Genomic DNA, 17,845 nt, shown 5'->3' with positions numbered 1-17,845 from the left:
AAATCCCAGAGAAAAATCCCTAATGAAATGGAGATTATTAATTTACCTGAAGAAGACATCAAAGTAATGGTCATAAAGATCATCAACAAACTCTGGAGAAGAATGGAGCTCAGTGAGAGCTTCAATAAAGGAGATAAGAAGGAACTGAAGATTATGGGAACTGGAGTGAAAAACATTAGGGGGAGTCAAGAGCAGACAAGATGATACAGAAGAATGGGTCAGCAACCTTGAAGACAGAATAGTAGAAATCACCTTATCAGGGCAGCAAAAAGAAAAATGAATTTTAAAAAATGAGAACAGTTTAAGGCACCTTCGGGACAGCAAGTATTATAATATTCACATTATAGGGGTTACAGAAAAAGGAGAGAGACTGAAAGCTTATTTGAAATAATAATGGCTGAAAATTTTCCTACCCTGGGAAAGGGAACACACATCCAAGTTCAGGAAGCACAGAGAGCCCCTAACAAAATAACCTCAAAGAGATTCACACCAATACATATAATAATAAAAATGTCAAAGTTAAAGACAAAGAATTTAAAGGCAACAAGAGCAAAACAAATAGTTGCATAGAAGGAAAACCACATTAGACTATCAGATGACTTTTAGGCACAAACTCTGTAGGCCAGAGGGAGTGGCAGGATATATTTTAAGTGCTGAAAGGGAAAAACTTATAAGCCAAAATACTCTACCCAACAAAATTATCATTCAGAATTGAAGGAGAAAAAAGTATGTTTCCAGACCAGTAAAAACTAAAGGAACTCATCATTACTATACCAGTCTTACAAGAAATGTTAAAGGGTCATCTTTATATAGAAAATACCATATCTAGATTAAGAAAATATATGAAAAAAATCTTACTGGTAATGGCACATAAGTAATGAAGGCAGTCAATCACCTACTTAAAAAGCTAGCATGAAAATGAAAGACTAAAATAGTAAAATGAGCTGTAACTACAATAAGTAGTTAAGGGATACACAAAATAAAAAGGTGTAAAATGGGGGCGCCTGGGTGGCTCAGTGGGTTAAAGCCTCTCCCTTCAGCTCAGGTCATGATCCCAGGGTCCTGGGATCCAGCCCTACATAGGGCTCTCTGCTCAGCAGGGAGCCTGCTTCCTCCTCTCTCTCTCTGCCTGCCTCTCTGCCTACTTGTGATCTCTGTCTGTCAAATAAATAAATAAAAATATTTTTTAAAAAATTTTAAAAAGGTGTAAAATGCATCAAAAACATAAAATGTGTGTGAGGCAGGAAAGTAAAAATGTAGTGCTTTCACAGTGTCTTCAAACTTAAGCAACTATCAGCTTAAAATAGAAAGTCAATATATATATGAACCTCATGGTAACCAAAATCCCAACACTTAACAATATATACATACATACAAACATACATACATACATACATACATACAGACTAAGGAGCCCAAAGATAAGATGAAAGAAAACCATCCAAACACTCAGAGAAAAAGAACAGAGAGCCTCCCAAACAACCAGAAAACAATGAACAAAAATGGCACTGGGGTACGTGAGTGATTCAGTAAGTTAAGTGTTTGACTCTTGATTTTGGCTTAGGTCATGATCTCAGGGCTACAGATTCAAGCCTGGTGAGGTCAGGCCCAGGGTTGTGAGATCAAACCCAGGGTTGTAAGATTCTGTCTCTCTCTCTCTCTGCCATTCCCTCTTTCTCCCTCTCTAAAAAGAAAAAAGTGGCCATACATACATACTTAACAATAATTAATTTAAATGTAAGTGCTCTGAATTCTCCAATCAACAGACAAAGGGTAGATGAATGGGTTAAAAAAAACCAAAAACCCAAAACCAAGACCTACCTATATGTTGCCTATAAGAGACTTACTTTATTTTTTTTTTAAGATTTTATTTATTTATTTGACAGACAGAGATCAAAGTAGGGAGAGAGGCAGGCAGAGAGAGAGGAGGGGAAGCAGTCTCCTCGCTGAGCACAGAGCCCCATGAGGGGCTCAATCCCAAGACCCTGGGATCATGATCTGAGCTGAAGGCAGAGGCTTTAACCCACTGAGCCACCCAGGTGCCCCTGTAAAAGACTCATTTTAGACATAAAGACACACACAGACTGAAAGTAAAGTGATGGAAAATGATAATCCATGCAAATGCAAACAAAAAGAAAACTGAAGTAGCAATATTTCAATCAGAAAAAATAGACTTTAAAACAAAGGTTATAACAAGACACCTGGAAGGGCATTACATAATGATAAAGGAGTCAACCCAAGAAGAGGATATACTGTTCATAAATATTTATGCATCCAACATAGAAGCACTTTAAACAAATAAAGGAAATAATAAAGATAAAAGGAGAAAATGACAGTAATAATAACAGTGGGAGAATTTAACACCCCACTTATATCAAGAGTAGGTCATGGACATAGAAAATCAATATGGAAACACTGTTCTTATATGACTTACTAGACCAGATGAACTTAAGAGACAGATATAGAACATTTCACCCCAAAGCTAAAGAATATACTTCTTTTCAAGTACACAGAACACTCTCCAAAACAGATCATGTTATGCCATAAAACAAATCTCAATAAATGCAAGAAAAAAAAATCACATCAAGCCTCTTTTCTAACCACAATGTATGAAACTAGACATCAATTTTAAGAAGAAAACAGAAAACAAAACCAACCCACCAAAATGTGGAAAGTAAATATGCTATTAAACAACAAATACATCAATGAAGAAATTAAAGAGAAAGTTAAAAAATAACATGAGACAAACTGAAATGGAACACAACTTTCCAATTATCTATGAGATGCAGCAAAAGCAGTTCTACGAGAAAAGTTCATAGTGATACAGGCCTACCTCAAGAAACAGAGAAACAAAACTACCAAATAAACTACTAACTTTACATTTAAAAGAATGAGAAAAAGAACAAACCGAGCCCAAAGTTGGAAGAAGGAAGTAATACTGATCAATACAGAAAGTGATGAACTAGAGGAGTGCCTGAGTGGCTCAGTCATTAAGCTTCTGCCTTCAGCTCAGGTCCTGTTCCCAGTGTCCTGGAATCTAACCACACTGGGTTCCCTGCTCAGCAGGAAGCCTTGCTTCTCCCTCTTTCACCATTCCCCTTGCTTGTGTTCCCTCTCGCTGTCTCTCTCTCTGTGTCAAATAAATACAAAAAATAAATCTTAAAAAAAAAGTAATGAACTAGAGACTATATATATATATATATAGATAGATCTATATATATATATATATCATTGAAACTAAAAGTTGGATCTTTGAAAAATCAACCAAATTGAGTAACTTCTTGCCAAACTCATCAAGAAAAAAGGACAGAAGTCTAAATAAGTAACAGAAACAAAAGAGGAGAATTTACAACTGACAATACAAAAACACAAACAATCAAGACACTACTGCCAACAATTATATACCAACAAATTGGAAAAAAGAGAAGAAATGGATGAATTCCTATAAATACAAATCTTCCAGGAATCACAAAGAATTAGAAAATCTGAGATTGATTATAAGTAATGAAATTAAAACAGTAATTTAAAAAAAAACCCCAAACTAAAGTTCAGGACTTTACACTTCACAGGTGAATTCCAAAAATCATTTAAAGCATAGTTAGTACCAGGGTGCCTGGGTGGTTCAGTTGGTTAGTATCTGCCTTCAGCTCAGGTCATGATCTCAGAGTCCTGGGATTGAGCCCCGTGTTGGACTTCCTGCTCAATGGGAAATATGATTCTCCTTCTCCCTCTGCCCCTCCTCCCACTTGTACTCAACTTACTCTCTACCTTTCTTTTCTCAAATAAATAAATAAATACAATCTTCGGAAAAAAAAAAAAAGGAATAGTTAGTACCCATCCTTCTCAAATTATTCTAAAACATCAAAGAGGAAGGAACAGTTCCAAACTCATTTTATGAGGCCAGCATTATTCTGATACTAAAAGCAGACAAGAATGTCACAAAAAGGAAAATTATAGGGCAATATCCCTGATGAACATAGATGTAAAAATCTGTAACAAAATAAAAGCAAACTGATTTCAACAACACATTCAAAGGATCTTATACCATAATAAAGAGGGATTTACTCCAGGAATGAAAGAATGGTTCAATACCTGGAAATCAAACAACATGACATGATTCCTTGATGAGTTTGGCAAGAAGTTACTCAATTTGGTTGATTTTTCAAAGATCCAATATTATCAAAAAAAAATGACAAAAATCATATGATCATGTCAATAATTCAGAAAATGAATTAAGAAAATAATTCAGAACATGAATTCAACGAAATTCAACATCCATTTATTAAAAAACAAAAAACAAACCAAAAAAGCCTCTCAACAAAGTAGGTAAAGAAGAAATGTATCTCAACATAATATAGGCCATATATGACAAGTCAGCTAATACCATACTCAATGGTGAAAAGCTGTTAAGTTTTTTCTCTAATATCAGGAACAAGACAAAGATGCCCACTCTCACCACTTCTGGAAGACCTAGACATGTCAACCAGCAAAGAAAAAGGAATAAAAGACCTCCAAGTTGGAAAGGAAGAAACTTGACTATCATCATTTGAGATGACATGATGTTATATATAGGAAATCCTAAAGACGCCACCAAAAACTATTAGAATTAACAAACCAGTAAAGTTACAAAACATAAGACTGACATAAACATCAGTTGCATTTTAGTACACTAATAAGGAGTTACCAGAAAGAGAAATTAAGCTAGCAGTCCCATTTATAATTGCATTAAGAGAAATAAAATATGTAGGGGTAAGTTTAACCAAAAAGGTAAAAGACCTATACTCTGAAAACTAAGACATTAATGAAGAATTTGAAGATGACACAAATAAATGGAAACATATACCATGCTCATGGATTAGTTGAATTAATATGGCAAAAATGTCCACACTACACAAAGCTATCTACAGATGCAGTATAATTCCCACCAAAATACCAATGCCACTTTTCACAGAACTAGAATAAAGAATCCTAAATTTTTACCACACCATGACAGACCTTAAAGAGTCAAAGAAATCAACCTCTATTACAAAGCTGTAGTAACCCAAACAGTATGGTTTTCACTTGAAACTGTTTTCAAGTCATGTAGAGCAAGTGAATAAAATAAGAAACATAGAAGTAAACCTATGCATATATGATCAATTAATTAATGATAAAGGAGACAAGAATACACAGTGGAGGAAAAAACATAGAGTTTCTCCAATAAATAGTGTTGAGAAATCTGGATAGTTACATGCAAAAGAATGAAACTGGGTTTAACTATCTTACATCATATACAAAAATAAACTCAAAATGGATAAAACACTTGAATATAAGACCAGAAACCATAAAAATCCTAGAAGGAAAACCAACGTAGTAAACTCTTTGACATCACTCTCAGCTATATTTTTTGGACCAGTCTCCTAAGACAAGGCAACAAAAGCTAAAATAAACAAATGGGATTACATCAAACTAAAAAGCTTTAGCACAGTGAGGGAAGCAAACAAAAGAAAAAGACGATGTGATAATCTGGAAAATATATTTCCAAATCATACATCTGATAAGGAATTTATATCCAAAATATATAAAAATGTATATAACAATATAAAAAAAAAAACACTGATGAAAAAATAGGCAAAAGAGGGACACCTGGGAGGCTCAGTCAGTTAAGAAACTGACTCTTGGTTTTGGATCAGATCATGATTTCAGGGTCCTGGGATCAAGCCCCAGGTCAGTGTCCACACTCAACAAGGAACTGGCTGGAGGATTCTCTCTCCTTCCCTCTCCCACTGCCCCTCCCACCATGAGGGTTCTCGCTCTCTCTTTCTCAAATAAATAAATAAAACTTTAAATAGGCAAGGGGCACCTGGGTGGCTCAACTGGTTGGGTATTTGACTCTTGATTTTGGCTCAAGTCATGATCTCAGGGTCCTGGGTCTAGTCCCATGTTGGACTTGGGCTCAGTGGAGGCTATGCTAGTCTCCTTCTCCTTCTGCCCCTCGCCCAGCTCAAGCTCTCTCTTTCAAGTAAATCTTTAAAAAAATAAAAAATTAAAATTAAAAAATGGGCAAAAGACTTAAATACATATTTTTCAGAGAAGACATACCAATAAACAATAGGCACATGAAAAGATTCTTATCACTCATCATCAGGCAAATGTAAATCACAACTACAATGATGTATCACCTCATACCTGTAAAAGTGAATATTATCCAAAATACTAAAAAAAAAAAAAAGAAGTCTTAGTGGGGATGTCCAGAAAAGGGAACCCTCATACACTGTTTGTGGGAATGTAAATTGGTACAGTCATTGTATAAAATAATACAGAGGGTCCTCAAAAAATAAAAAAACAAACTACCATAAGATCCAACAATTCTACTTCTGGTATTTATCTGAAAAAATGGAAACAATTCAAACATATGTACTCCTATATTCGTTGTGCCATTATTTACATAGCCTAAATATGGAAACAACTGAAATGTCCATCCATGGATGTATGGATGTATGGATGAAGATGTGGTACGTTTATACAATGGAACATTACTCAGCCATCAAGAAGAATGAAATCTTGTTATTTGGAACATTATGAATGGACCTAGAATGTATTATGTGAAGTGAAATAAATCAGACAGAGAAAAATACTGAGCATATAATTTCACTTACAGGTGGAATCTAAAAAACAAAACAATCAAACAAAACAAAACAGAATAGAATCGCAGGTAAAGGAGACTAACTACTGGTTCCTAGACTAACAAAGGCCCGGGGAATGAGGGAAAGAGGAAAATGGATTAATAGGTACAACTTCCAGTTATAAAGGAGTCATGTAGATGCAGTGAACAACACAGGGAATAGAGTCAATAATATCTGAATAACTTTGTATGGTGACAGATGGAGATCTTATCATGGAGATCATTTCATAATGTATAAAAATATCAAATCACTATGATATACACCTGAAAGTAACAGGATATTGAATGTCAATTATATTTCAATAAAACAGACTAAGGCTATAGAAGAACGGAAGCCATCATTAACAGCTGATTTAATAGACAGGTATAGAACTAATGTTACATAAGAAAACAAATGAATATATCAGGCCATATAAAAGAGAGCTCAATAAATTTCAAGCAATATATATCACATAGACCTTTCTGAGTTCGATGTTAGAAATCAATAACTAAAAAAGTAAAAAAGAAAAACATCCATATGTTTGGAATTTAGGAATAACTAATAGAAAAAAGATACAGCAAGAAAAGCAAAACTCAATCAAGTTCAGTTAATATTGATTATTTTATTTTTTTAAAGATTTTATGTATTTATTTGACAGACAGATCACAAGTAGGCAGAGAGGCAGGCAGAGAGAGAGAGGAGGAAGCAGGCTCCCTGCGGAGCAGAGACCCTGATGAGGGGCTCAATCCCAGGACCCTGAGATCATGACCTGAGCCAAAGCAGAGGCTTAACCCACTAAGCCACCCAGGTGCCCCAATACTGATTATTTTAAAAGATGTAAAATACACAAATTATCCAGCAAGAACAAAGAAAGAAGAAAAACAAATATATAACATTAGAAATGAAAATGGGACATAAACACAAATGGATCAGAGATTTAAAAGCAGTAAGAATAATTGTGAACTTTAACCCAGTGAATTTCAGAACATAAATGGAAGACTTTCTGAAAAAAAATATGAACTGTGACAGTTGACTCAAAAAATTAAAACTATTAAAAATAAAACAACTAATTAAAAAAAATAACAACTTTCACTCAAGCACGCCTGGGCTTAGATGATTTTAGAGAAGCATTCTACAAAACAATGAACAAACTGAGTATAATGTTACACGAACTTTTTCAAGAACAGAAAACAAATAATTCTTTCAAAATCTTTTTATGAAGTTAACATAGCCAAAGCCAGAAAAGGATATTATATGAAATAAAAAAAATCATAGACTAATCTTACTCATGACCATAGATATGAAAATAATTTTTTTTAAAAAAAGGCTACCAAACCAGATAGTTCAACATAAGAGAATAATGTAACACCAAATATTAAAGGTCAGGTTTTCCCCAAGTAAACCAAAGCAGGACCATGTCAAGTTTACACCAGGAATGTGAAGTCAGTTTAATATTAAAAACCATTAATCCATCTCACCAAACTAATTAATTGGATAATGGAAAAATCCATATGATCTTATCAGTAGATACAGGTAAAATATCACAAATAATTTAATACCCTGTTATTTTTTTTAATTAGCAAATAAGTAAAAAGAAACTTCTTTAAAATGTGAAAATCTCCCTTCATAAAAAACACATGTACATATGTACTCACACACATAAGAGAAATATTACAAGTCTTACTTTAAAATCTGTAGCAAGAATACCACTATCACTGATGTCACTAATTCTATCCACTGTTTCATGAAGGGAAATAACCTGAGCAACTGGACAAAAACAAACAAACAAACAAAAACCAAGAAATTAAACTGTATGATATTCATATGATATGATTGACCTGCACAAAATGACCACCCCAATTTCTATAATGATTATCAGCATTATTAAGAACTCATCCATTCATTCAAATACTATTTACCAAACACCTAACATAAACTGAACACTATTCTCAACACTAAAGATATAGTAAGAAAGAGACAAAATTCCCACCCTCATGTAACTGACATTCTAGTGAAGGAAAACATACAAAAACCAAAATAAGTAAGAAAGTTACATGGTATATTGGAAAGTGCTAAGTACAGAGAGAGATCAATTAAGAGAAAGGATAAGGACAGGGGCCAATGTAGAAAGACAGTAGTTGAGCAAAATAACTGCAATTACATATACTAGCAAATTCTTAGAAAATATAATAAAGACATCACTTAAAATAGTAACCAAATATATGTCACCTATACTAAAGCAACTATAGATGTGAAAGACTTTTGGACTACTATAGATGTGAAAGACTTTTGGACTACTACTGAACAAATTTCTAGAAGGTCTAATAAAAGAAATGATACAATATTCATGGGCTGTAAGCCTATAATGATGTATTTCTCTTTATATAGTTTTTTTTAAAGATTTTATTTATTTATTTGACAGACAGAGATTACAAGTAGACAGAGAGGCAGGCAGAGAGAGAGGAAGGGAAGCAGGCTCCCTGCTGAGCAGAGAGCCCGATGCGGGGCTCGATCCCAGGACCCCGGGATCATGACCTGAGCGACCCAGGGGTCCCCCTCTTTATATAGTTTTAATTCAATTCCAATCATTTGCAACTTTTATGAAATTTGAGAAGCCATGTTAAAATTTTTACATAGATTAGGCCAAGAATAGACAGACACTCCAGGGAAAGAAAAACCAGGCTGGGATGAGAGTAGACTGACTCACTGAGACATCCAGATTCGTTATACAGTTGGAATAATGGAGGCACTGGATGATTAGCATGTTGACCGATAACAGAACAAAGAGCACTGAATGGGAGCCCCGCTTAAATGGACACTTGACGTGACAAAACAGACACTGCAAATCACTGGGAACAGAATATGGAATGCAATAAGGCATGCCAGAAAAAATGGGTATCCATTTGGAGTGACTACGGTTTCCCTGTTCACGTCATGCTTTAGAATAAATTCCAAGTGGATTAAGTAGAGAAGATAAGCCCACAAAAATTCTGGATTACAGGAGAAGAGACTTCTGAGCATTAACCATAAAAGAAAGCATCAATACATTCAACTTTTTATTCCTAAAAAGATTTCATAGAGGCAAGAAAAAAAAACAACTACAAATAGGAGATGTTTACAATGTTTATATTTGACAAAATTATAATAATCTGGCTGCGGAATCACAAGGCAGAGGACGAGCAACCCAAAGGAAACATGGACAAGAGAGTTGGGCAAGACATAGCTGAAAAAGAAAACTAAGTGGTGATTATTTATATGATAAGTGTTTATTTAGGAAAGTGGGAATTAATTCCATGAGACATCATTCTAGACTTCCCCCCAATGGAGGAAATGAGAATGTCAGACATTACCAGAGAATAATGTCACATAGAAGTGACAGGGGAGTAAACAGAGCTCTTATGTACTGAGCAACACACTGTTGTATGCATAAATGACTTGGCATTTTGAGATAAAATTAAAGATGTGTAGACTCTACAGCCCAGCAAATCTACTCCTGGGGGTACACATAGGAGGTACTCTTGAGTGTCTACACCAAAAGGACATATAAAAATGTTCACAAATGTGAATGGAAAATGGAAAAACAAAGTTTAGCAGTTTTCTACACAACTAAATGTGTGCTTACCATGCAACCTGGCCATCTCACTCTTGGGCATTTATCCCAGAGAATTAAAAACGCTTCTATACAAAAACCTGCAAAAAATGTTCACAGCAGTTTCATGAACTATGCCCAGACTGGCAGCAACCCAAATGTCCTTCACAGCTGAATAAATTGGGCACAGTTATTCCATGGAATACTACTCAACAAAAAAAGAACCAACTATTGGTGCATGCCATAACTTGGATAGATCTCAAGGGAATAATGATGAGTGGGGAAAAGCCATCTCAAAAGGCTACCCAGTATGTGATTCCACTTATAGAGGAGGTTTGAAATGACACAATTATAGGGATGGAGAAGAGAGCACCAAGAGTCAGAGAAGAAAGGGAGTAGGTGGCTGTCATATCAAACAATCACATAAGGGATTACTGTGATGGACATTTTCTGTACCTTGACTGTGTGATGAACTAAACATACACACACAAACACACACACACACACACACGTGCCTGAATACTGGTGATATCTGAATAGGGTAAGCGGATTTTATCAAGTCAGTTTCCTGGCTGTAATACTGCTATGCTTAGGCAAGATGTTGCCACTGAGACGTACTGGGAGAAGAGCATAGAGATCTACTTGTATTAGTTATTACAACAGCCTGTGAACATGCAATCATCTCCAAATAAAAAGTTTAACAGAGAAAAACTGTTTTTATATAAGATCTGGATGTTCTTTTGATAGGAAACAGGACCAGTAAACTATGATCTATTTATGCACTTGAAGACTATGCAGGAGGAAAATGAAAAATGTATACTTCACATACCAATCAATACAAGTTAATCTTGAGAAGAAGAAAGAGGTAGAGGAGGAGGAGGAGGAGAAGAAAAAATAGTGGGAAAAAGAAATTTGCACAGGCCACACATAACAGTTCTATATACAGTCATTTACATTTAAGACATAAGGAAATATTTTGGTTAGGATGTCTACATATGTGGCAAAATTATAAAGAGAGCAAGAAAATGATAAGTACTATATTCGGGAAAGTAGTTATCTCAGGATGGTAGGAGTGCACATGGGGGGGAGAGAATAGACTTAGAGCACTGATACTTTCTGATGTTTGTATATCTATCACCCAGTTTTCTTTTGTATGCATTCAGTCCTTAATTTAAAAAAAACATAGAACAACTTATTAGGATAAAAAGGTGCTGGGGAAAAACAGAGGGGATGTGAAAGACTATGGAGTCTAGGAACTTATGAAATTAATCCAATTCCAAAGCCAATGATTGGAATTTAACTCCAAAGTCCAAAGTCTCATATAGGAAAGGCATTAATAGCAATCATTTATTTTTTAATAATTTTTGTTACATTAATCAACATACAGTACCTCATTTGTTTTTTTTTTTAAATTTATTTATTTATCAGAGAGAGAGAGCGAGCACAGGAGGACAGAATGGCAGGCAGAGGCAGAGGGAGAAGCAGGCTCCCTGCGAAGCAAGGAGCCTGATGTGGGACTCGATCCCAGGACGCTGGGATCATGACCTGAGCTGAAGGCAGCTGCTCAACCAACTGAGCCACCCAGGCGTCCCACCTCATTTGTTTTTAATATAACGCCCCATGATTCAATTGTTTACCTATAACACCCCGTGCTCCATGCAATCTGTGCCCTCCTTAATACCCCTCACTGGGCTCACCCATCCCCTACCTTCTTCCCTTCTAAAACCTTCAGTTTGATTCCCAGAGTCCATAGTCTCTCATGGTTCCTCTCCTCTTCTTATTTCCCTCCCTTCATTTTCCCCTTTCTTCTCCTGATCTCTTCCATGCTATTCCCTATGTTCCACAAATAATTGAAACCATATGATAATCGTCTTTCTCTGCTTGACTTATTTCACTCAGCATAATCTCCTCCAGTCCCATACACATTGATTCAAAAGTTGGGTATTCATCCTTTCTGATGGTTAATACTCCAATGTATATATGGATCACATCTTCTTTATCCATTCATCTGTTGAAGGGCATCTCAGCTCCTTCCACAGTTTGGCTATTGTGGACATTGCTGCTATGAACATTGGGGTACAGATGGCCCTTTTCACTACATCTGTATCTTTGGGGGAAATACCCAGTAGTGCAATTGCCAGGTCATAGGGTAGTTCTATTTTTAACTTTTTGAGGAATCTCCACACTATTTTCCAGAGGGGCTGTACCAACCTGCATTCCCACCAACAGTGTGTACCCTTTTCTCCACAACCTCTCCAACATTTGTTATTTCTTGCTTTATCACTTTTTGCCATTCTAACTGGTATAAAGTGGTATCTCAATGCGGTTTTGATTTGAATTTCCCTGATGGCTAATGATGTTGAACATTTTTTCACATGTCTGTTAGCCATTTGTATGTCTTCTTTGGAGAAATGTCTGTTCATGTCTTCTGCCCATTTTTGACTTCTATTCTTTATAAGGGAGATAGAGAAATGTTTGTTTTGCATGAACACCCCATATATACATGCCATATTCCAGTATGATTACTACTTTGAGTTTCTCTGTTATACAGTTAATAATAGAAAAAATACACATGCAGATAAAAGATAGATGGCTACAATACAGAAAAATAATATGCACAGTGTTTTTGTATGTGGACTATGCAGTCAAACAATGTGGTGTGCCTCTCACTGCCCCCATTCCCTAGCTCAGACCCTTGGGTGAGTCTCCCATGTAAAATGGGACTAACACTGCAGTTCTCAAACATTCTGGTTTTAAGATCCCTTTAACTCTTAAAAATTATTAAGGACCTCAAGGAGAAACAGTTTATGGGGTTCATTATATCAGTCTATATTGATGCTTATTAATTCAAATAATGAAAAGAAGCCTATTTCACATTAATATAAATATGTCTTATGAAAAATATATATTATGATTCCATTTACTATAGCACCAAGAACCATAAGATACCTGGGAATAAACCTAACCAAAGAGGTAAAGGATATGTACTCAAGGAACTACAGAACACTCATGAAAGAAATTGAAGAAGACACAAAAAGATGGAAGACCATTCCATGCTCTTGGATCGGAAGAATAAACGTTGTTAAAATGTCTACACTGCCTAGAGTAATCTATACTTTTAATGCTAGTCCGATCAAAATTCCACCGGTATTCTTCAAAGAGCTGGAGCAAATAATCCAAAAATTTGTATGGAATCAGAAGAGACCCCGAATCGCTAAGGAAATATTGAAAAACAAAAATAAAACTGGGGGCATCACGTTACCTGATTTCAAGCTTTACTACAAGCTGTGATCACCAAGACAGCATGGTACTGGCATAAAAACAGACACATAGACCAGTGGAACAGAGTAGAGAGCCCAGATATGGACCCTCAACTCTATGATCAAATAATCTTCGACAAAACAGGAAAAGATATACAGTGGAAAAAAGACAGTCTCATCAATAAATGGTGCTGGGAAAACTGGGCAGCTATATGTAGAAGAATGAAACTCGACCATTCTCTTACACCATACACAAAGATAAACTCAAAATGGATAATAGACCTCAACATGAGACAGGAATCCATCAGAATCCTAGAGGAGAACATAGGCAGTAATCTCTTCGATATCAGCCACAGCAACTTCTTTCAAGATATGTCTCCAAAGGCAAAGGAAACAAAAGCGAAAATAAACTTTGGGGACTTCGTCAAAATCAAAAGCTTCTGCACAGCAAAGGAAACACTCAAGAAAACAAAGAGGCAACCCACGGAATGAGAGAAGATATTTGCAAATGACAGTACAGACAAAAGGTTGATATCCAGGATCTATAATGAACTCCTCAAACTCAACACACACAAAACAGACAATCATATCAAAAAATGGACAGACGAGATCGGGCGCGTTCAGGGTGGTATGGCCGTAGAGGAGTCAAGATGGCGGAGAAGTAGCAAGCTGAGACTGCTTCAGCTAGCCGGAGATCAGCTAGATAGCTTATCTAAAGATTGCAAACACCTGAAAATCCATCGGCAGATCAAAGAGAAGAAGAACAGCAATTCTGGAAACAGAAAAACAACCACTTTCTGAAAGGTAGGACCGGCGGAGAAGTGAATCCAAAGCGACGGGAAGATAGACCCCGGGGGGAGGGGCCGGCTCCCGGCAAGCGGCGGAGCAACCGCAACCGCGCACAAAATCAGGACTTTTAAAAGTCTGTTCCGCTGAGGGACATCGCTCCAGAGGCTAAACAGGGGCGAAGCCCACGCGGGGTCAGCGTGGCCTCAGGTCCCGCAGGGTCACAGAAGGATCGGGGGTGTCTGAGTGTCGCAGAGCTTGCGGGTATTGGAACGGGAAAGCCGGCTACAGAGACAGAGCCGACAGTAAGCTCGCAGCTCGGTGTTACCTTGAACCGGTCGCAGGCTCGGTGAGCTCGGAGCGCGGCCGGAGGTCAGGCAGACCGGAGTAACTGGGCGCTGTTCTCTGAGGGCGCACTGAGGAGTGGGGCCCTGGGCTCTCGGCTCCTCCGGGCCGGAGACCAGGAGGCCGCCATTTGTATTCCCGTCCTCTGGAACTCTACGGAAAGCGCTCAGGGAACAAAAGCTCCTGAAAGCAAACCCGAGCGGATTACTCACCCCGGCCCCGGGTAAGGGCGGTGTAATTCCGCCTGGGGCAAAGACACTTGAGAATCACTACAACAGGCCCCTCCCCCAGAAGATCAACAAGAAATCCAGCCGAGACCAAGTTCACCTACCAAGGAGTGCGGTTTCAATACCAAGGAGAGCAGCAGAATTCCAGAGGAGGAGAAAGCCAAGCACGGAACTCATGGCTTTTTTCCTGTGATTTTTTTTAGTCTTGCAGTTAATTTAATTTTTTCTTTTTCATTTTTTTTTTTTTCTCTCCTTCGGGTAAAATTTTTTTTTTTTAACTGTTACCTTTTTCTTTTTTAACGATTTTTTACTAGTTTATCTAATATATATATATATATATATATATTTTACATTTTTCTTAGGTGTTTTCTTTTTTTTTTTTTAATATTCTTTTCTTTTCTTTTCTTTTCTTTTTTTTTTTCTTTTTTCTTTCTTCCTTTTTGAACCTCTTTTTATCCCCTTTCTCCCCACTCACGATTTTGGATCTCTTCTAATTTGGTTAAAGCATATTTTCCTGGGGTTGTTGCCACCCTTTTAGTATTTTACTTGCCCCTTCATTTACTCTTATCTGGACAAAATGACAAGACGTAAAAATTCAACACAAAAAAAAGAACAAGAGGCAGTACCGAAGGCTAGGGACCTAATCAATACAGACATCGGTAATATGTCAGATCTAGAGTTCAGAATGACAATTCTCAAGGTTCTAGCCGGGCTCGAAAAAGGCATGGAAGATATTAGAGAAACCCTCTCGAGAGATATAAAAGCCCTTTCTGGAGAAATAAAAGAACTAAAATCTAACCAAGGTGAAATCAAAAAAGCTATTAATGAGGTGCAATCAAAAATGGAGGCTCTAACTGCTAGGATAAATGAGGCAGAAGAAAGAATTAGTGATATAGAGGACCAAATGACAGAGAATAAAGAAGCTGAGCAAAAGAGGGACAAACAGCTACTGGACCACGAGGGGAGAATTCGAGAGATAAGTGACACCATAAGACGAAACAACATTAGAATAATTGGGATTCCAGAAGAAGAAGAAAGTGAGAGGGGAGCAGAAGGTATACTGGAGAGAATTATTGGGGAGAATTTCCCCAATATGGCAAAGGGAACGAGCATCAAAATTCAGGAGGTTCAGAGAATGCCCCTCAAAATCAATAAGAATAGGCCCACACCCCGTCACCTAATAGTAAAATTTACAAGTCTCAATGACAAAGAGAAAATCCTGAAAGCAGCCCGGGAAAAGAAGTCTGTAACATACAATGATAAAAATATTAGATTGGCAGCTGACTTATCCACAGAGACCTGGCAGGCCAGAAAGAGCTGGCATGATATTTTCAGAGCACTAAACGAGAAAAACATGCAGCCAAGAATACTATATCCAGCTAGGCTATCATTGAAAATAGAAGGAGAGATTAAAAGCTTCCAGGACAAACAACAACTGAAAGAATTTGCAAATACCAAACCAGCTCTACAGGAAATATTGAAAGGGGTCCTCTAAGCAAAGAGAGAGCCTACAAGTGGTAGATCAGAAAGGAACAGAGACCATATACAGTAACAGTCACCTTACAGGCAATACAATGGCACTAAATTCATATCTCTCAATAGTTACCCTGAATGTGAATGGGCTAAATGCCCCTGTCAAAAGACACAGGGTATCAGAATGGATAAAAAAACAAAACCCATCTATATGTTGCCTCCAAGAAACACATTTTAAGCCCGAAGACACCTCCAGATTTAAAGTGAGGGGGTGGAAAAGAATTTACCATGCTAATGGACATCAGAAGAAAGCAGGAGTGGCAATCCTTATATCAGATCAACTAGATTTTAAGCCAAAGACTGTAATAAGAGATGAGGAAGGACACTATATCATACTCAAAGGGTCTGTCCAACAAGAAGATTTAACAATTTTAAATATCTATGCCCCCAACGTGGGAGCAGCCAACTATATAAACCAATTAATAACAAAATCAAAGAAACACATCAACAACAATACAATAATAGTAGGGGACTTTAACACTCCCCTCACTGAAATGGACAGGTCATCCAAGCAAAAGATCAGCAAGGAAATAAAGGCCTTAAATGACACACTGGACCAGATGGACATCACAGATATATTCAGAATATTTCATCCCAAAGCAACAGAATACACATTCTTCTCTAGTGCACATGGAACATTCTCCAGAATAGATCACATCCTCGGTCCTAAATCAGGACTCAACCGGTATCAAAAGATTGGGATCATTCCCTGCATATTTTCAGACCACAATGCTCTAAAGCTAGAACTCAACCACAAAAGGAAGTTTGGAAAGAACCCAAATACATGGAGACTAAACAGTATCCTTCTAAAGAATGAATGGGTCAACCGGGAAATTAAAGAAGAATTGAAAAAAATCATGGAAACAAATGATAATGAAAATACAACGGTTCAAAATCTGTGGGACACAACAAAGGCAGTCCTGAGAGGAAAATATATAGCGGTACAAGCCTTTCTCAAGAAACAAGAAAGGTCTCAGGTTCACAACCTAACCCTACACCTAAAGGAGCTGGAGAAAGAACAAGAAAGAAACCCTAAGCCCAGCAGGAGAAGAGAAATCATAAAGATCAGAGCAGAAATCAATGAAATAGAAACCAAAAAAACAATAGAACAAATCAACGAAACTAGGAGCTGGTTCTTTGAAAGAATTAATAAAATTGATAAACCCCTGGCCCGACTTATCAAAAAGAAAAGAGAAAGGACCCAAATAAATAAAATCATGAATGAAAGAGGAGAGATCACAACTAACACCAAAGAAATACAAACTATTATAAGAACATACTATGAGCAACTCTACGGCAATAAATTTGACAATCTGGAAGAAATGGATGCATTCCTAGAAACATATAAACTACCACAACTGAACCAGGAAGAAATAGAAAGCCTGAACAGACCCATAACCAGTAAGGAGATTGAAACAGTCATTAAAAATCTCCAAACAAACAAAAGCCCAGGGCCAGACG

This window comes from Mustela lutreola, chromosome 5, assembly GCF_030435805.1.
Source record: "Mustela lutreola isolate mMusLut2 chromosome 5, mMusLut2.pri, whole genome shotgun sequence".
Lineage (NCBI taxonomy): Eukaryota > Metazoa > Chordata > Mammalia > Carnivora > Mustelidae > Mustela > Mustela lutreola.
This window is presented reverse-complemented; position numbering follows the sequence as displayed.